Source organism: Lepidothrix coronata, unplaced genomic scaffold, assembly GCF_001604755.1.
Source record: "Lepidothrix coronata isolate B3197 unplaced genomic scaffold, Lepidothrix_coronata-1.0 Scaffold1, whole genome shotgun sequence".
In the NCBI taxonomy this organism is placed as follows: Eukaryota; Metazoa; Chordata; class Aves; order Passeriformes; family Pipridae; genus Lepidothrix; species Lepidothrix coronata.
Genome location: NW_016690181.1, coordinates 14,210,101 through 14,219,092, shown reverse-complemented (window position 1 = coordinate 14,219,092; position 8,992 = coordinate 14,210,101). Strand labels below are relative to the sequence as shown.

The 8,992-nt window shown below is 41.5% G+C and overlaps 1 long non-coding RNA gene across 1 annotated transcript; it reads left to right on the top strand.

Annotated features, from left to right (window-relative positions):
- The first annotated feature begins 6,222 nt into the window (after window positions 1-6,222).
- LOC108493098 lies at window positions 6,223-8,721 on the top strand. The gene is made up of 5 exons (XR_001873344.1): window positions 6,223-6,510; window positions 6,700-6,813; window positions 7,523-7,643; window positions 8,309-8,464; window positions 8,624-8,721. It is a non-coding gene; the product is annotated as an uncharacterized LOC108493098 (long non-coding RNA).
- The last annotated feature ends 271 nt before the right edge of the window (window positions 8,722-8,992 follow it).

Genomic DNA, 8,992 nt, shown 5'->3' with positions numbered 1-8,992 from the left:
GAAAAAGTTAAAGCAAACCACAAGAGAGTTGTTTGGAATAACTCATTTCCCTGATGGTAGTCTTGTATTGAGGCTTTTTGTCTCTGGTAAAAAAAAGTAGGGAATTGGTATACAGGGGATTGTCAGGGTGAGACACATGGAGACTTTGACTTGGGATTTTGGTCCAGTATACCTGTGGCCAACCTACTCTTTAGCTCCAGCTGCTCTCCAACAAGGATGTTTTCAAGAGTGCAACAGCAGCAGGGAAGGGTTTTGGCTGTCATGGCCAAGTGTATACCCCGTTGGGATCCGTGACTTTGTCCCTCTTGTGCCAACCAGTAGCTGTGACTTTCTTGAGGAAACCTCAGTACATGCCTTCTCCAAGAAAAGCTGGATTTGCATTGTCTCTTAAAAAATCTTTTAAGTACTAACTAAAATAATTTAATCTTAAAGTATATTTAGAAGCTGCATTTGAAATTCTAGTCCTTCTGAAGGAAAGAAAGCACCGATTTCTCCATTTCATGAATACCATAAACTGATTTATGCCTTCTTTTGACACTTGGTTATGTGGCAGAGGCAAAGGAGCAGCTGGTAATGCAACCCGTAAAAGTTAAAGAGGAGGAAATGCTATATAACAGAAGCAGAGGGATATTATTAGCTTCTGCACTCTGCTAGAGATGATGCATGGGATGAGAGAATGAGAGATGCTCTTGAGGAGGCCATAGAAATTTCCCTGAGGCTTTCAGCGCTGGTGTTTCCCAGTGGGAGTTGGTCTGGACCAGACTGTGCCACACAGATGAAGGGCCAGAGATGCAGAGAAGTGCTGGATAATCACATAACTGAGTCCAACGCTTGCAGTGTATTCTTTCTAAGAGGGATTTCTTCAGTGTAACTATGTGTGCTGGATAAGAGATAAAAACCTCATGAGCTGAGGCAGCTTGGGGAATTAAAACTGAAATTTTTTGTGGGGGTTGCATTATCAAATTGGGTAGGACCAAGTTGACCCTTCATTTTGCAGATGGCAAAGTACAAACCTGCCAGGCAGACATTGACAACAGCACGTGGATTGCAATGCTTAGAGGATGCCATGTCAGTAACACATGGAAAATCATGGTTCCTGTCCCATAAAAATCTCTGTCATAGGAAACATAGGACAGTCCTAACTTTACCAAGCTCAACCTTAGAGCCTTGAGTCTTGCTCATACATCTCTCCATGAGAAATTGCTCCAGACATTGATTGCTCTGACAGTGCAACCTCCTCCTCCTATTTTACCACCCATGTCCTAAGATAAGCCATCAACCCCTGAGCTCAGTAGGCTGGCAAAGTGTGAAATGCTGTAATGCGTATGAATTTAAATTTTTACAAGAAGTGAAAAGGGAAGAAAAATTAACATTAGTAATATCTAACTTTAAAAAAAAAAAAGAAAACCCCACAACCTGCCATCACAAATTTCTTTAAACAGAAGGACTCTCTTCATGTAGGAAACTACAGAAGGAGCATTTAGAAGAGCAAAGACAGAAGAATTCAAACCCTGGAAAATGTACATGTGATAGCAAATGAGGCCAGGTCTGGCTCAAGATGGTTTTCTGTGACCTCTCCCTGCACATATTTCAAAATGAAATTCTCCTTTCTTTAATACTGAGTTGAAACATAGCAACTGAAGGAGATACTGTTGACACTTGTGTAGTGACATGAATACTCCTCCATGTCTTCTGAGGACTCCTCTAGTGATAGAGCGTAAGAAAGATCACACTGTTTTCAAGTTGGTGCATATTATACGCTTGCCTTCTCCTTTGTCTAATCAAGCTCCTCTCTCCTTTCCTTCAAGATTTCTTCAAAAACACAAAATACTTAAATCTAATTCTTTTGAGTAATTTCTCTGAGCTCTACTTTTAAATATTGGCACTGCATTTCTTTTTTTTATCAGCTGGAAGCATCTGCAACCTGAAAAACTTATAATTAATAATTTATGTAGCTTTTTCTGCCTTTCATTTCTGTGTCTGCCAACCTGGGTATATTAAATTTCTTGAGCTTTGCCTCCATCTTAGTTTGCAAGATGGATCAAGGTGATATAAATAATAGCAGTGGGGATATGAGATGATCAAAACTGAGGTCAAGTTCTCATTTAAAGCTGTATCTAGATCATCCTTGATCTGTCTTATCTCTGTGATATAACACTTTTTTGTTTCCTTGCTCTTCTCCTCTTATTTGTACACAACAGTCTTGTTGCTGTTTGTTGTGAATTAAAACTCTTCAGATTTGCAAAAAGTCATTTGTTCAAATTGTGTTCAAAAACAGAATATTTTTTTAATAAATAGGGAGTGGGATATGTTTTCATATATCCTAAACTCTTCTAAATCCATTTTGTACATTTATAAATCAGGTGTTTGTTTGTGTCATCTTAGAAAATGGGGCATGTTTTATTTCTTAAAAAAACCAAGTGAAACAAAACGAAAAACCAACAAAAAAAAAAAAAAAAAGAACTGAAGAGTAAGACCAACAGCTCCCAAACTGCAGATTGAAAATTAGCTTGTCCTTAGCAAGTGAGATGGTTTTGGCAGCAATCACACTAAACAGGGATTTTCCAATCTTGGCTGCTAACATGAGATTCCTTGTTTAGGATCACATTGCTTGTAGATTACAGAATTGGCCACAGAATAGACACACTACTCAAATGACAGATTTGTCCAACCTGTGCTGTGTTACAGGAAACGGGGCCATGTTTTGTAAACCAGAGCTAATATTTTCCATCTGTAACCAAGTACAAGACTGATGAAGGACATAAAGAATATTCTATAATGGAGAACGATTGGAAGAAGGAATCACTAGTCTTAAAAAAAAATGTATTTTTGTTTGTTTCTCTTTCTTACGATCTTGCAGCCTGTAAGTGTAATATCGGAATATCCATCCCAAGGGAAGAGCCCTGTGTTACAGACTGGGAGCTGATGGACTTGCTCATCAGTGCTCCCAGACTTTGCCTCATGGCGCCCTAATGCCCTTGGTCCCTGTATGATGTGTTACAGAGTCTGTAGTGGATTAGTGGCAGATGACCTTCTGTCTTTGGATAGCTGTTGGGTTGTGGGCCATCTAGTGTTCCTTGTTTCCTTTGAACAAAAGGGGAACAGTGACAATTTGAGATGTTTTAATGATTTGTCCTTGCTTGGCAGGTGCTGTTGCATTTTCAAAATTGGTTTAGAGATGAGAGGAGGCTCTGATTTGGAGGCAGGGTGGTCCTCTGCCAAGAGCTCCCACTGAATTCACCATGTGTGGACCAAGTGTGTATGGACAGGAATTTCCATTTTCTAAGACATATTTTAGAAGATGGGGCCAGAAGGGCCAATGTGAAAGTGAGAGCTGTGTAAGGTTGAAAGAAAAAAATATAATGGCTCTCAGTGGATGATAACAGGGTGCAAGAGGGGAGATGCTCACCAGGCTGGGATTTCCAGGTTGCTGAGGTGGAGTACTCAGCAAACGATGCTGGGTTTGTGCAGAACAGATGGCCACAAAAGTTTCACAGTTGTGGAAGGGGATTTCTAAAAGGACAGAATTTGGCTCAAAGTATTTCTCTGAGGTTGTGGTGCCTGCAGCAGTCGTGGGGCTGTGTCTTAACCCCAGTGTGAAAAATGCTGCATGTGTAAAGCAAATATTCCTCTGCCCAGTTGTATTCAATAGCAATGACTGCACAAAGCCCATGACTGGCTAATTTTGGTGTGAGTTGTTTTTTTGTTTTTTTTTTTTCCATAAAGACTGTCACTCCTGTAAACCACACGCTTCCACCCTAATTTCCATCTGCTCAGAGTAGCACATGGCTAAATCTAGGACTGTGGTAGACATGTACAAATATTTTAAGTGCTCCTAGAAAGTAGGCTTTATGTATAAAGAATAGCAGACTATGAGTGGGAAAAGCAACTCAGTTATGTGTTTCAAGACAAATCAAGTAGCAGAGATGGCTTTTTTATTTTTTTACCAGACAATGGACCCAGCTGTAATTTTTTTATATTTATGATATATAGAGATATGATATATAGAGAGACAACTTATTTAACTTCTCAGTGCTTATAAAATACAAATATGCTTTAATTGAAAGTTTAGTATTAAACAAAATGGTTATCTCACACTGAGTAACAAACTTTTCCAGGAGAAAACAGATTGCAGTGATGTTACAGCCGCAAGTTTCAGTAAGCTATATAAGAGAAATATTTGTACCTTCTCAAATGGAAACAGTATTAGGGTCTGTTACCCAAATGCTTCTTGAACTCAGACAGGCTTGGTGCTGTGACCACTTCTCTGGGGAGCTTGTTCCAGTGCCCAACCATCCTCTAAGTGAAGAACCTTTTCCTGATATCCAATCTAAACCTCCCCTGACTCAACTTCATGCCATTTCTAGAGGAAACTCTAGTCCTATCACTAGTAATGAGAGTGAAGAGATCAGTACCTTCCCCTCCATTTCCCCTTGAAGACCACAGTGAGGTCTCCCCTCAGTCTCCTCTTCTCCGGGCTGACAAAACTGAGTGTCCTCAGCTGCTCCTCATAAGGCTTCTTCTCCAGACCCTTCACCATCCTTATGGCCCTTCTCTGGACACTCTCTAAAAGCTTAGTGCCTTTTTTATATTGTCATGCCCAAAACTGCACACAGCACTCAAGGTGACGTCACATCAGTGCAGAGAGTGATTCAAGGAGTTACCAAAGGCTTGATCCACTGGCAGCTAAGAATGGGGGTTAGTGGTGGGACTGCAGACTTGCTTCTGCTCTTTGCCAGGTGTGAGGTTGTCTCGGGACTCACCGTGCAGCAGTGCTTGCTGGTGGGATTAATACCAGATTAAGTAAAGATATGGAACCAGAAGGAATTAAATATCTTATTTCTTCAGTTCTTCCCATTCTGGGAAATTTACTTTTCAGCCTGTGTCCAACTTGCTCCTTTTGTGGGTGATATGTGAATCTCTGAGCATAGCTCTGACCCTTTACATTTCTTTTCAATGGTAAATTGTTATTTATAGAAAGGAGTTTGAGAGAGGCTGTGGAATTACTGGCTGTATGTTTTATAAAGCAAGCCAAAAGAGGAACTAAAATAATTTGGATTCAAATTCCTCTAAGTCCAAGCTCTGAATTAGCTCTGCTGCTATTCATGGGATCCATAAAAAAAACCAAACAACAAACAACCCTGCATTAAAGCCTTTCAGATTTGTTCAGTTCTACTTTTATCTGGCAAAAATTTAGACCTTTAACTTAATCAAACCCTGGAAAAATAAAAATTTGATATAGCTGGAAATTTGACAGAAGATGTGGAAGAAGTTGGTGCATAAACTGTTAAATTGCTGCCATGTGAGGACACAGACAGGAGGAATATATGTAGCAAAGGGGGACTGTGGTGTCACTGTTTGTTAAAAGCTGTTGTGTTTTGCAAAATGTTTCTCCAGCTTGGGGCATAACCTGGGATGACCTGGAGACATACCTGGGCACCAAGTCAGAGTCATGCACAAACACATGGTGAGGGACTGACTTGCGCTTGGCCCTGACTGTTTGCTTTTCCATTTGCACAGCAAGATACGTCAGTCCCACATATGCAAAGGAAGAGGCTGCCATCTCCCTGTGGCACAACTATGAGCTCCTGAGGCTAGGGAAGTCATTAAGAGGGCAGTAAGATAACCTGTAGCCAGATGGGATTGCAAGCTTTTGGGAAAACACCAGGAAAGTATGGGGGGAAAATTTGTAATATTTGTAAATATTATTATCTGTATCAAACTCTATGTCCCTTGGTGTTGTGAAAAGTTTTGGCAGTGCTTTGCGACGAATTACGTCTGCAGTGAAATGTGAGGAGATGAAAACTGGAAGCAATCATGCTGAACATTCGTGAGGCTGTACCCTTCCAAATGTTTCTGTTTATGTGGTCCCTGTTTTGATCACCTGCTTGCTGCTGAGTATTTTCCCTTTCCTCCCCGGACTTTAAGGGAGCAGCAGACTAATAAAGGACTAGATTTCTCTTCCTCTTCTGTTCTGCTAATATACCCTGTTAGGAAGACGAGTTAAATGTCCTGGCAAGCAGATCCGAAACATGTTCTGAGCTTTTGGGAGACCTAATGAGGGTCAATCTGTTGTGTATCCAGCACTCGCAGGAGGCCTGTCAGACTAGAAATGGGAGTTTTGATGTTGCTAAAATGTGAGAAAAATCAGTATTTATTTCCTTTCTTCATAAACACCAAACTTGCTCAGCCCTGTATGACATGGTGGCCTGTGCTCAGGTCCTTGGTGAGCCTGGGTTTTCCCAGTCCATCCCCTATCCCCTAACATATTCACTGTGCAGTTAGAGAGCCTGGAGCTGCACATGTTGAACCAGAAGGTGCTGGGGTGCCATTCTCCCCACCTGCCTGCCCCCCCTCCCCATGCACATCATTCACACTTTCCTCACCACAGGGGACAGGCTGATATTTTATATCACCACGTTGCCATGACCCTCTATGACAAGGAGAAAATTTTAGTCACTTGTCTCGTTGGGTTGCAAACCTTTATGAATACCGCAACTAATAGCCCGGGTAAGTGGAAGATTAATTTCTATACCACCTGGCGGCAAGCTGTGGATTAGGCTGCTGTCCCTCGTGTGGGTTTAATGTTGGAGGAATGGGGCACTTGAGTACCCAGACAATCAGCCTCTTGTTTAAACAATGAGCTTCTCGGTCTTGTTAGCCAGCGCTCTTAAATTTTCATTTTATTCTGGTATGCAGGCTTGTGTGATGTGGAGAATTGCTTCAGCACAGAGAGACTGCAAACCTGTTCAATTAAAGGAAATGCTCAGATCCAGCTGTTGGAGCCCCATGAATGCCAGTACTCCTCACATAGTAAGTAAGACCAACGCACTCTGCCCTTGGAACAGATATGACGATTTGCGCCTTAATTCTCCTGAAAAAAGAGCCTTTGTTGGGGAAGGATGGTTGGGGAAAAGAGGAGGAATGCAAAGCGTGGTGCAGAAAATGCCCAGTGAGACCAAGTTTTCTGCAGATAACAGTGAGGTCTCTATAGCATGAGCCCAGTAACGAGGCGCCATAAGAAGCATGTACAGTACGAGCTCCTATTACAGCTATAGAACTGTCTTGTAAATTTTATAAATGCTTTCCTCTCATGAAAAAAGCATATGTTGTGGGGTAACTTACCCTATACTTTCACTTCCAAGAAACAGGCTAACAAGCATAGCCACGGTGTGCATACACTCACTGTGGGTGCGTGACCATACACTGACTGTTGGCGCCTGGTTTTTCAGTTGCCTTGGTTTGGGTGATATGTTTCTGCACCCATTTGTGGGTGACACAGGTGTTGGGGCAGTATTGGATGGTCAGCCAGATGTCTTTTTACAGATCTTTTATAAAAGATCTTTTATATCTTTTATGTATATTTGGTATATCTACACATACCAATATATATAATATATTATCATTTCTCTAGAAATATTATATCTATTTTATGTATAAAAGGCTGTAGCAGTTTCAGTAGGCGCTGAATGCACTGCAACAACAAACGAAGTAGCTGACCTAATGCTTGTGTCTCAAACAGGAGCTGAGTACTGAGGACTGGGCATGGGGAAGGAAGACATTGGAATGGGACAAACCACAGGAAGAAATGATGAGCCATTGACCCAGGATTCAGCTGAGTGGCAAAAGCCATCTCCTCAAAGGTAACGGAGCTGGAATCCTCACCCCAGAGCAGGGGCTGGTAACCTCTTGTTTGACACCAGGAACCACCATATCTCCGAAAAAGTGGCTTTCCCCACTCTTGCTGTCTCTTCCCTCTCAACCTCATTTTGTTCCCCGCCATGGGGGCTTTAAAAAGATACTAGGCACAGTTTCAGCTGCTGAGATGGAAATGGGTCACTGGTCCTCAGTAGCAGGTTAGCTGCTGCTGGTCCTTAGGCTGCACACTCATGCCATTTGTCACACAGGCTACAAGAGAAGAGGTTGCATTTTAATTTACTAGCTGGGCCTGTGAGGTGCACAGGATTTCAGTCCAGTGCTGAACTAGATAATGAAGTGCTTTGTTGTTAATTGGCCACTCCAAGTGTCTTTTTTAGTCAAGTATATGTCCATCTTCATCTGTCTATCTACTCATATACATACAAACATGTAAATATATATGTACTCATATGTGGCTCTGTGTGTGTATACATAAATACCTCTCTTTATATATATCATTTGTGTACATGTTAAAAAAATAAATGCCTGACTTTCCTGACAGGTTACGAAAGGTTACGAAAGGGCTCCAGTGCTTTAAATCCCTGCAGAAGATGCAGCAGCTGTTGGGTCAAATCTTTGCAGCTTTTCTAATGTGTGATGCTTGTTTCAGGCAGCAGCTGAGCCCGCAGGCCCTCTGCAAGAAATTTTGCTGTAGAAATCCTCTCTGCACGTGCCTAGGAGCCAAAATCAGCCTTTTCTGGTGGTTGGTGAAACAGTGTAAGACCTTTGAAGGAAATTGTTACCATGTCCTTTGTCTTGCTGTGAGGTATGTAAAGCGTCCCTTGCCCCTGTTCCATTTCTTTGTTATTAAAGTGTATTTTAAATACACATTGATAATAACAAATTGAAAGAGATAATTTTTAAACAAAAAAATAAATAATTCCAACACTCAGCATGATATGAGGTATATATGGTTCTCTTTCAGGTGAGTTAAAATGCAAAACCAGAGAAAAACTGTGGTCCAGTTTGATGAAGTGGCATAAATCAAGATTTGGAAATATAAAGTGAGTGGGCTGAAAACAAGACCTTAATGCCTCCCTGCACTGTTCCTCTACGTTTGGGGCAACTGAACACAAGGTACACAGTCAAAAGCAGATCCAGAGCCCAAGTCCCATTGAATTTTTGGCTCACTGACTAGTGTAGATGCTTGCAGGACTTCTCCCCCAGCTGGTTAAGCAGACTGGCACCTCCCTTAGACAGAGAGTTACAAAGCCAGATTGTTCCAGTGAGAAATGTCTCTAACAATTAACATTGCTTTGGATTTAAGTTTTTGCAGATATGCTTCCTTTAGGAT